Here is a 12,671-nt window from a genome sequence, read left to right as displayed (position 1 = left end):
GCAAACATCGCTTTTCTTCTTTGGTAAGAGACAGTTAAATAGTACAACTGTGGCACATCTCTATTAGTATTGCTGGTCCGTTTATTTTCTTTTATTGGTGTCTGTATTTCATTTGTATTTTCATTTTTAAACGGCGACCATAGAGGTTTATTACGTCGTTTCTGTTTTATGGAGGACAAATGAAATATTGTCTTTTCCCTCAGTGGCCAATTTTAACATCCTCTGTGATATATCTCTCTGAAAATAAATGAACGCTACCACAGGAATACGAATGAAAATATGTACAAACAACTGATCAATACTTTTATCATGGGCCAAATTTTATTTATTTTGTATGAACAGCTCAAGTGCACAACAAATCAGAAATGAAATCGCAATGTATTGGTTTTAAGGGACTAAAAAAGTAACCAACTGTAACTATACTGATTTAAAGAGATTTTTTTATGTTTTTGCGTTGATGTTTTTTGACAATGTCCGCAAAAATATGTTAAATGTTAAGCATAGAAATGTAAAAGTATAATATATTAGAAATGGCGGAATCATTATAATAATATAAAACTCTCTAACTTTATTCATTGTTAGGCTTCAATGACTGTTTTTTTAAGGTTTAGGAGTATATCACCAAAACACAGAAATATTTTATAAACTAACAACATCGTTACCAATATTTTACCTGACTATTACATGTTCTGCCGTACTGTCCCGTACTGAAAATATTCTGAAAAAGTTGTCCCCCTTTGAAAATGAATGCCATTTGTAAAGAAATAAAAATAAACAATCGCTGAAAACTGTGTTCCACCTAGTTATGTGAAATTTCAACACTCGCACGCTATTACAAATGTATCAAAACAAACATGTGTAACAGTTCCTTGAAAATGGTGAGTTTTTAAAAGCGCTTGACTGTCTGGAAGTGTGGCCTGTTTAAACAGTTCTTTTTTCGGAATTCAATGCTTATATCAGTATACTGACACTTGTTTTGTAGAGTAATATAAGTAATATACACGCTATCATTACAAAAACAACAAAACAAGTGTCAGTATACTAAAATAAACATTGAATTCCGAAAAAATGACTTCCTAAATGGGACCCACTTCCGGGCAGTCAAACGCCTTCAAAAACTCAATATTTTCAAAGAACTGTTACACATGTTAGTTTTGATTCATTTGCAAACGCATGCGAGTGTTGAAATTTTACATAATTAAGTGGAACACAGTTTTCAGCAATTGTTTATTTTTATTTCTTTACAAATGGCATTCATTTTCAAAGGGGGACAACTTTTTCAGAATATTTTCAGTACGGGACAGTACGGCAGAACATGTAATGGTTAAGTAAAATATTGGTAACGATGTTATTCGTTTATAAAATATATCTGTGTTTTGGTGATATACTCCTAAACCTTAAGACGGATAAGACTTCGCAAGTAAGACAGAGAACGGTATCCACTTGATTGCGTTGCATAGCGACCCACTCGAAACGGCGTTGCATTAGGTTTTTGGCCGATATTTCACAAATAACCATGAGTAATTCTATGAAAATTCACACACATTGTTTTAAGAGGTAGCCCTTTACATAAAAAAGTGTTTTAACAGTTACTTGTTCCCGATTAACGCTAAATTTGATGCGACATTGTCAAAAACTGTCAAAAATATCCTTCCCCCGCCGGACTGTACATAAGTGTTTGAATAAACGGCACAAATCTCAGCTAAATGGACATATGTGCTAAAACATATACACATTTGCGCTCCAGGTGCACCCATCGTTCTCATTTGATTCGTTATTTAACGGGTAGAAATTCCTTTAAATCATACTTACAATGCCGGAAATTTGTAGTATCGGCCATATTTCTCCATCTGATCGGCGTAAAATTCACCGCTCAAACAACGTTGGAACCACTTGATCTGATAAAGCTATGGCCAGTGTGATATACAAAATTTGTAGCAAAACATTTTATAAGCATATTAACGATGAATGTTCATGTAAGTATTTCTCCTTTTATTGACGTGATATGTTGCGTAACATATCTTAATTCCTTTTTTAAAACTACAATCTATTGTACAGATGATTCCAGGGCGTAACAGTTGATATAAGGCCTATTAAGAAAATGAATGCGTTACACGTCTATATAAGAGTGATTTGTCAAGTATAATTGAGCCGCGCCATGGGAAAACCAACATAGTGGGTATGCGACCAGCATGGATCCAGACCAGCCTGCGCATCCGCGCAGTCTGGTCAGGATCCATGCTGTTCGCTAACAGTTTCTCCAATTCCAATAGGCTTTAAAAGCGAACAGCATGGATCCAGACCAGACTGCGCGGACGCGCAGGCTGGTCTGGATCCATGCTGGTCGCAAACCCACTATGTTGGTTTTCTCATGGCACGGCTCATAAGTCTTTCATATTTTATGTGAAGATGCTGCGAAGCGCCCTGATTTTGCAAATGTTACAGTAATACCTGTGGAAATTGATATTCAAATCCCGTAATCCATTAGAAATTATGCATTAAAACCCGAATCTAATCGAATTCACTTTCCATACTGGATATTGCAACACAGCACGGGATCAATTGTATTTGTCTACATATGGCCTCTTTTTATGACACCTGTCTGTCCTCGTGTCTACAATATAAATGTTGCAACCAATTTAATGAATGACTGGTATTTCTTGTCCAATATATCTGAGTTCTCTTTTCATGTTGTATACAATAGTGGTTGTTAAGCTTCGATCTGAGAATGTGCACGAGTTGTGTCTAACAATAATGCAATGTTAATGTATATTTACATATAGAAAGTTACATGTACTGGTGTTCAAAATGTTGAAAATAATCACTGTTTATATTAATTTTATTATGAACTTTGTAAAGTTCCTTCTCAAATCAAAGTGAAAAGATCCGTGTTATTTGTTTTCCTCACAAATAATATCTACAATGTAGCATTTATACTTTTTTACAAAATGTAATATTGAACTTAATGTACGAATATGGAAATGATTTATACAGCTTCAGGAATAGCATTCCCTCTTCTTGGATTTGTTTTATAGTTTTATAAACTTATTTATATCACAAAAATTCTATTTTTGATATTGAGTTTTAATGTTCAGTGTAGAAACATTCTTTCTTTCTGACTCTGACATGCTAAAAAAATAAGAGCTGGTTGTATATCATGTTTGATCATTCGGCCGTTATAGCCTGCTTGAGGTAACTTAGATCTAATTACCCTAAAATCACAGACATTCATTTTATGGCAGTAGTTCAAAATGTTCTCCGTTTAACGTTAGTGTGACTGCAGCCTTGGCATACTGATACTCAAACATAAATGGGATGAAAACCACCTATATAGTTCTATGGTGTAGACCCAGACGGTCTTTATTGGACATTGACCTTTGAGCTAGTAACCGCCAAACGTTGCATTACTGAACACAGTCAACCCTTCTATAAAAGTTTTCATTTATATACTTAAGATGGTGTATAATGTTTTATGAAAATGCGTTCACTAAAATGTGCAAATGTACATGAACCTACACATTTTTGGAAACCTCTGTTAAATCTCTAAACGTGTAAAAAATTAAACTTATCATGGGACAGATTTTGTTTGTCACTACAAAAAGATATAGATTACTAAATGGAATGAATTTCTTACCACGCATCCATTATTTAAACAGTACTAACAGCTAGAGGTAACCCCCATACCTAAAAGTTTAACAGCATATTATAAATGCTTCCCTGCTGGACAGAACCGTGCTGTGTAACAGACTTTTGGAAAGTATTTAATGACATTTTCGTATGGCTAAGAGGGTATAAACTCTGTCACCTGCACACATGAGGGCGCACACTTACTTTGAAAATAGATGTCAGACTTCTGGGACACGGTTCCTTAAAGAAGGGAATACTGTTAAAAAAGCAATAACACACATTCTGAGTATGAGGGTCATCCCTAGCTGTAAGTCTAGGTCTAAACGTGATGGTGGGTAAGAAATTTTACCTCCTTTAATGACCTGTATCTTTTTTGTTGTCATGAAACATACGACTAGATATTTTGTATCTGTTCAGAAATTTAAAAAAATCATGTACAGGTTTATATTTCCTAAAAATAATTAACAAAAATATACAGATCTTTGAAGAGTTTTAGCAAATCAAATATCGGAAAGCTCAATATACTACCTTTATGCAAAACAAAACCCCTCTTCTTCGAAGAAGAAAAATTGCTTCTTCTCTAATTTCGAAAATGCCAAGCTAGCCTCTGAATTATTTTTGAAACTGGTGGGGGTATGATTTAAAAATAAAAGGAATATACATATTCAATTTGTATTGAATCAATAGGAAACTGTAAAAGTAACGACGAACATTTCATTTGTTTGATGTTTTAACCTTCGGTAAATTTCTGTACTGCGGTATCTTCAAAGCCAGTGAAAGTTGTTCTGTCATTCAAACACTTTGACAGGTAGGAAAGTTATATCATCTCCTAAATTTATAATATTTATGCGTCTGTTTTGAATCTAGTAGATAAGTGAAGTTTCGTTATCATTAGATATGATAAATATTTACTTCTATGATTAATTTGCATTTACCAAGGACAACATAAACTTCATTTGACGGTGCATGACGCTGGAATTGCAAAACAAAATGAACATAACACCTACTTGTGTATGCATCAACTAAGAAAACATAATAACATTTTGAAATATACCGCTTATGTTTTCTACCTATTTCATAAATGCGTGATGCAGACATTTCTAGGTTTTGATAAAGTTCTGTATTGTTTACCTTGATGCAAAAGATTTTGAACTTAAAAATTTATCTCATCTAAAGGCTATTCATATTTAAAACATTTTATGAGAAGTGTAAATAGAGCAATTGAATGAGGGTATAAAATGATATAAATAACTTGGTTGTGGTAAATCCTAGGATACTCAATAACTAGAGCCTCAAGACATCAAACTATAATTCTTAGACATCAGATCACTAACACACAAGTCCCTCAACACATCAGTCCCTCATCACACAAGTGTCCCTGAACACAAATGACCCTCAACACATTTCTTAACAGAACGGACCATTATCATACCAGAACCTAAAAATAGCGGGCCCTCAAGACACTAGACGCTCAACACATCAGACCTTCAACACATCATACTATCAACACACCAGACCCTCAACACTTCATACCGTTAACACACAAGACATTCAACATACACATACAAGACCTCAAACAGGCCAGACCTTCAACACTCCGGATCCTCAACACAAATGTTCCTTAGCATATCAGACTCTCAACACAACACATTCTCCAAATATTATAATGAAAAACACATGTACAAACAGTCATGAATTAAGAGTAAACTTTTGCTTTTTTCCATAAAAAAATAAGTCAATACGTGATATTTAAGACACACTAATATAAATTTTTTGTTATCACTTTTATGCATAAAATTCCTTCCATAGACCTAATATACAGCAAAAAAAAAAAAAAAAAAAGGTTTACTTAGAAGATATAAGATTAAGAATTTTCATTCAATTAAATATATTGTTATTGACGCAATACTTATTTTGATCTATCTTTACCTTACCTGTAAGCATCTAATATTTTATTGCTTATTAAGACTCAACTTTACTGTGCATAGGATTTTGGGGCTTATTATTGGTTATGACTATTATGCAAAAAGAAATGCGTAAACGTGACTTGCATACGTGTATGTTGTAAATGTTAACCTTGAACCTGCTAAATTCCTAAAATGGACTGGTCCATCATTCAATTTTGGCAATACCATTTATTATTCGAAGGGGTGTTCACTGAAAATTTACTGACTGAATAGCGAACAGTGTAGACGATGATCAGCCGTGCAGGCTGATCTTGGTCTGCACTGGTCGCAAAAGCATAATCACTTGCCGCCAGCAGGCTAATGGTACAAATCGCAATGCTATTGTCAAGGTCACTGTAATAAAAATTGATATTCATATCCCGTAATCGATTAAAAGTTATGCATTAAAACCCAAATATAATCAAATTCACTATCCATATTGGTTACTTTAAAACAGCACGGGACCAACGGTAATACATTATATATGCTGATTAACATATACAGTCAAGGTTAAATTTTGCAAAAATGTCAAAATGATGACTGAATAATTCATGAACGAAATAATTGATTTCTCTTGACGTTATATTTATAGTATCTTGTCTAATTTCAATCAGGTTATAATTTGCTTAAAGGTTGTGTTGCACTGATCAATAACGTTATGATTTGTCAATTTTACGGTATTAATGCGGCATATTACAAACTTATTTGTAAGGTAACACGGTGCCTCCTTAGATAATGACTAGATCATACGTAGCGAAAAACAGGTACAAACCGTTTACAATTTGGCTCAAGCTGAGTTTCTTACTAAGACGTCCATGCACATTGTCGTAGTAAAAATTAACTTTTCAACAAAATTGAAAAATTACTCCACATACAACATGGGTTGTGGAACGTTTGCTAATTAGGGGCAATTAAGTCACATCACTGTGAAAATACACGCATAATTTCTGGTCCTTTTAAATTAGATGTAGCATGTTGCAGCGAATGTAACATTTGCCTTTAAATATTGTATAAATATGGGTATGTTTTAAAAACCTGATAATAATTCTGATAAGTTAACTAACCCACGCTCTTCTTGAATATTTCAATACTTTTTATAAACTCGTTAAAATCATTGAAAATTGAGATTGCAAGATGTAAATACATTTTTCTAATTTTGACATTAAAGAAGATTTTATTTATTTACTTTGTTGGGTTAAACGTCGCACCGACACAATTATTGGTCATATGGCCACTTTTCAGATGGAGGAAGACCCCAGGTGCCACTCCGTGTATTATTTCATCACGAGCGGGCACCTGGATAGAACCACCGGCCTTCCGTAAGTCAGATAGATGGCTTCCTCGCATGAAGATTTCAACGCCCCGAGTGAGGCTCGAAACCACATCGATGAGGGGCAAGTGATTTGACGTCAGCGACCTTAATCAATCGGCCTAGGAGGCCCCCGCAAAAGAAGAGAATTGTTTATATCACACAGGTTCTTTAACCTATTTCACGGCTACTAAACCCTAGCGCCACCACCAAAAAGTAGTGATAAGGAAAGGAGCTGTCGACATGTTGGTGGTGCAGCTGTCACCGGTTTTAAATTAAAAATATTAATATTCTGTCTTATACCTTTATTAATAGAACTTCTTTCAAAAATTGGAAAATGCAGTGCCGTGTAAGAAAACATTTACTTCAGGTTGACAGTTGAATTTCGTTAACATGTTATGCAAATTGTGGTGTCAAGAGTTTTTCTCCTGATTTGCATGTTTGTACATTTTGTTTTCTGTCTGTTCAAACTATATTTCGATGCATAGACACATTATTAGAGCATTAAAGCGCATGCAAATGATCAAAGTGTTTATGTTACTTACACAGACAAACATTAGAATTAATTAAATTTCCCTTAAAAGAAATATGCCAGTATTTTTTTTACATGTATTGGCGGTGGCGCTATTCAGTAGTGGTGGCGCTGTGGCGTTTGGTTTGCGTTTTCTGTTTTATTACGACTATCAACAGAGACGTCCAGTTTAATTTCTCATATGACTCACAAATATACAAATATCCTACAAAAATAAATGACAAATTTCCCATAGGAAACAAACAAACAAATAACAGATCATAGCTGATAATATCCAAAATAATAATGTTCGAATTTCTAGAAATGTATCATTTTACATAATATTTAGCCTGTCGAACGCCGTTTGCATTTTTTCATTTTATTTCATCTAGGAATAGCAAACATGCAACGTTATCATCTGGAATTTTCTAGGCCACGCCTTAACTCAGAATGACAGAAACTCATTTTTTACTTTTTCTTTTCTAAATTTTTTCTAGAATATCTTTAAATACTTCTGCAATGGTTTCCACCTCATATTTTACTTTGTTGAAAACAAAGGAATAAATCGACTTATCAGCGTAATTAATGACAGAGTCTATATGTGTACATGTACATCAAATAAATATCATTTAGTGTCACATCCTTGCATTTCGCGATCATGTTCAAGTAATTCTCCATATTCATTATCACAATTAGAATCGTCTCATATCTAAAAAATTTCTTAATTTGATAGTGAATGACTTGTCAAAAGTTTTATTTTTGTTTGGAAGGTGAGTTCAGTTTTATGACATATCTTTTCATTGTTATATAGTTTGTTTTCTTGCTAGCAAGTAGAACTTGCTTCCATGGTATATTAGTGTTTATTAGAAATGATCCTTTTGGAGAAAATTAATCGTTCAATAATTGTTCACATGTATGTTTCTCTTAATTTAAGGATAACTTTAAAGACATCGAAAAAAGATAAATGACAACCCGTGGAAGCAACGTCATTTCATATGAATGAAACTATTTATTCCTAGTCAGACATTCTAACGCTAACCGCTCGTCGCCACAGCGCCACCACATCTGAATAGCGCCATCACTGATGCGATAGCGCCACCACTTTTGAAAGATACAGGCATATTTCGTCTAAGGGAGATTTCTAATGTTTGTCTGTGTAAGTATTATACACATGTAGACTATTGGCATTCACTATAATGTACTAGACTAAGTGTGTCTAAGCATCGAAAATGTAGTTAGTTTAAACATATTTTATTTCAGTAATACATGAAACATTTACAGAACAATTAATTAAGGAATTGGAAAATGTAGTTGGAATACATATATATGTCAAAATGTGCAAACGTGCGAATCGGGAGAAAAGCTCTTGACACCACAATATACGTAATGTTTTAACGAAGTTACAGTCAACCTTTAGAATAATTGTTTTACAGAGCACTACATTCTTCAATTTTTGAAATAAGTTCTATAAATGAAAATAAAAAAGAATAAAATGTCAATTTTACTCACCTGTTTACATTTTGAAACGGGTGATAGCTGCATATCACCACTTTTTGGTATTGGTTGTAGGGTTTAGTAGCCGTGTATTATGGTGCGCGGAAGTAACTGCATAGTCTCGGGTACGCTGTGACATTGACTTTAGAACTAACGACCCAAACAATTAACATCCATTGATCACATGCAATCGATTTACTAGTATGATAAATGACGACCGTAGATACTTACGTTTTCCATTAATGATCAGAATTTATTTCTAGAACTTTGTACTTTACCTAATGACCCCAAAACAAAATGTCCGACAAGGTTTTTTTTACATCTACTGGAAATAGCGCTCTGCCTTAATGTCTTAAAGTGTTTTTTTTACATTTTTACCTATTGAGCTACTAAACTAAATGGATCGATAGCCATCATATAAAGTTCAGTAGGAAAAAAAAAACGCTTTCGATTATAATGATTAGTACTCTCAGTACCATTTTGACATTGACCTACCCAACTTTGGACTTAATCATAATCATAATCGGACGTAACCTACTGAAAAATGTGAATAAGTTGTAGGAAGGCTTACGGCCATATATAACCATAGACTAATGAGTTCAGCAGTCATCGTCTGGACATCAGATTGTTAACTAACTATGCTATTTTTTGTTGCATACTATTATTCAAAAAGTTTTGTCTAAACGTTCTAAGCTTTGGTGTGTTTTCATCGATTATCAACGGGCTTTTGATACCGTTAATCGTGATGCATTATGGGTAAAATTACTCCAAACTGGAATTAGCTGTAAAATGGTCAGTATGATTAAATGTATTTATAATGTTGTTCAGTCTTGTTGTCCAAATTTTTCGATGTTACTAACGGTTTGAAACAGGGGGAGCCATTATCTCCCCTTTTATTCATACTTTTTATAAATGATATTACTGATAACTTAGATATTAATTTGTTAACAGACAGGGATTTTGATATGTTAACAATTTTTATGATATTATTTGCTGATGATATTGTACTGTTTACCACTGATCCTAAAAGCCTGCAGGCACAAATTGATAGCGTTTATCAGTATTCACAAAGGTGGGGCTTGAAAATCATTGTTGATAAAACGAAAGTATGTGTTTTTGAAAAGCGTAAAGAAAATGTCTATCCTGATTTTGTCATAAATGGTGAAAAAATTGAGATCGTAGATAATTTCATATACTTAGGTGTAAAATTCACATACGCTGGTAATATGTCAGGCGCTGTAAAAGCTCTACATGATCAAGCCCTAAGAGCTTATCATAACCTTTTGTCATTGTTTGATAAAGTTAATTTTGATATCAAAACTAAACTCTCATTGTTTGACAAAATGGTGGTACCAATATTGATGTACGGTTCAGAAGTATGGGGGATTTATAATAGTACCAGTTTTAAATGTGTGGATAAACTTCATGTCAGATTTTGTAAATATATACTTGGTGTTAAACATCAAACTCCAAACAGTGCTGTTCTTGGTGAATTGGGTAGATTTCCGTTATCAGTAATTTGCAGGGAAAGATCAATAAAATACTGGCTGAAACTTATGAAAAATAGGGACTCGCCTTCTTTTAAGATGTATAATGACCTATGCCAGCATGTACAAACAAATTGTTGGGCAACTAGAATTCATTCTGTGATTGATCACTTAGGTTTTAGTAACATAAGACTTAATTTTGATAGAACTGTAAATTACTTCCCAACTATACAGCGCAGAATCCGTGACCAGCATTTTCAAGAATGGAGAGAAACCATACATAAAATGCCAAAACTAAACTACTATTGTAAATATAAAAATGATTTTGTTTTTGAAGATTATCTCTGTAATATTACAAATGATGACTTGAGAAAATATTTCTCTAGATTAAGATTGTCATCTCATAACCTTTGTATAGAAAGTGGCAGATATAATGGTACAGTAAGAGAAAATAGACTATGTATATTGTGCAATCAAAAGGCAATTGAATCGGAATATCTTTTTATGTTATGTTGTGACAAATTCAGAACAGTTCGTAGAAAATACTTTAGAAACATATCTTGGCCTTGTATACAGAAATTTAACTCGCTTATGTCGACAAAAAGTAAAGGTTTGCAGATAAAAATATCTAAATATATTAAAGACTGCATGTTAATAAGAAAAAATGCCCTGAAAAACTTAACTGTTTCTTAAATATATATTGTAATAATGTGTATACAGCCATGTATTAAGTATCCATTACGATTTGTGTATGTATATGTGTCTTTGCCATAGTATTTTTTTGTTTGTAAATGGCCAAAGGCAAATTGTTTGCTGATTATGCCAATAAACTTGAAACTTGAAACTTGAAACTAACCAGCCGGTATAAGCAAAGCAAAATACTCATCTTGTTCGAAGCGGACGTAGACATAAAATCTGCACGTGCAAAACTGCATTCACTTTATATTATATAAAAAAAAATGTTATGCTAGGCTTCGTATTAGTTTTGAAAATTTGAGTAGACCGTCAACATAATAAAGTAAAATACATTTCAATCATCAATACGTATTAAACACAATCAAAATCATTGGATCAATCATACAAGCTTCTATTTCTGTTGCGCCGTCTATCTTTTAAGAAAGATACACATTTATATTGAAAGGACTTTTGAACAGCTGTGAAAGATATTTTATAATGCATAATGCTAGCTAGATTAGATACTACCATGATTAATTTGCATTTGCATAGGGCAATAAAAATCACACCGATCAGCTCATGTCGCTGTGACTGAAAAAAATAAACGAATGCGCATAACACCCACTTGATATTTTAAGAAGTTAATTTTAGATTGTTTACCACAACATGACATATGGTATTTTGAAATATACCACTTTATACATTCATGTGTTTTTTGGCGATTTTTTTTACTTATTTCGTGAAATTTAGACACATTGTTTGCATTGCAGTTAAAATATTAAAATGCAAAGCTTATCTTATTTTAAGTTTAATTTATATCTTTAAAATGCAAAATTTGATAAGGAGAAAAAATAGCAGGTGATTTATTATGTTAACCACATGAAAACATTGTTTGTAATGAAAGCGCTAGGGAAGGCGGTTACGACCCAAACACACTAGACACTAAACACTAAACATGTCAGATCCTCAACATATCCGTTTCGTCTATGCATTATGCGGCCTCTCTAGTTGGATAAGAAAAAAATCTCAGCTGTTGCGATAGAACATGTGCCATCTTTCCTGTTGATAAGATAAAGAACAAAGTAGGAGGTACTTAAGTAAAACTTTTATAGTGGATCAAGCATAAAAGTTTGACGTTCGGCCGCCACCCGAAAAGAATTTTCTCTGCGCGACAAAAAATCTAAGACGCCAGATTCTCTTACGGATATCATCTGAACGATCATCAAAATACATTGGACCGGTGCCTGTTAGGGCTTCTCAGATACCCGTACGGTGCTTGTACGGACGCATGACAATTTTGAAGTTAAAATTCCGAACAAAGGTCCTTTGGCCACCACTCGATTAAAGCAAGCGCCGTCTGATCCCCTCCTGACAGTCAGGCGATGTTCTGGCAATGTGTTTACGGTCTCTCCGAAGGTAAAAAAATCGTCCGAGCGCCGCTGAGGTTTAACTTTTCTTCAAACCTTTCATTGGCCTCGTCAGATGAGCCATAACTAACCCTGCCACCGTCTGATTTCATCTGCTACCGGACCGGCGCCGGAAGATTTTGACCGGTTATCCGGCGGCAGTTCGCCATTGGTGACTGGGGCATCAACTTGCTTTGATACGAAAAGGTATCGCTA

This window comes from Mercenaria mercenaria, chromosome 12 (assembly GCF_021730395.1).
Source record: "Mercenaria mercenaria strain notata chromosome 12, MADL_Memer_1, whole genome shotgun sequence".
Lineage (NCBI taxonomy): Eukaryota > Metazoa > Mollusca > Bivalvia > Venerida > Veneridae > Mercenaria > Mercenaria mercenaria.
This window is presented reverse-complemented; position numbering follows the sequence as displayed.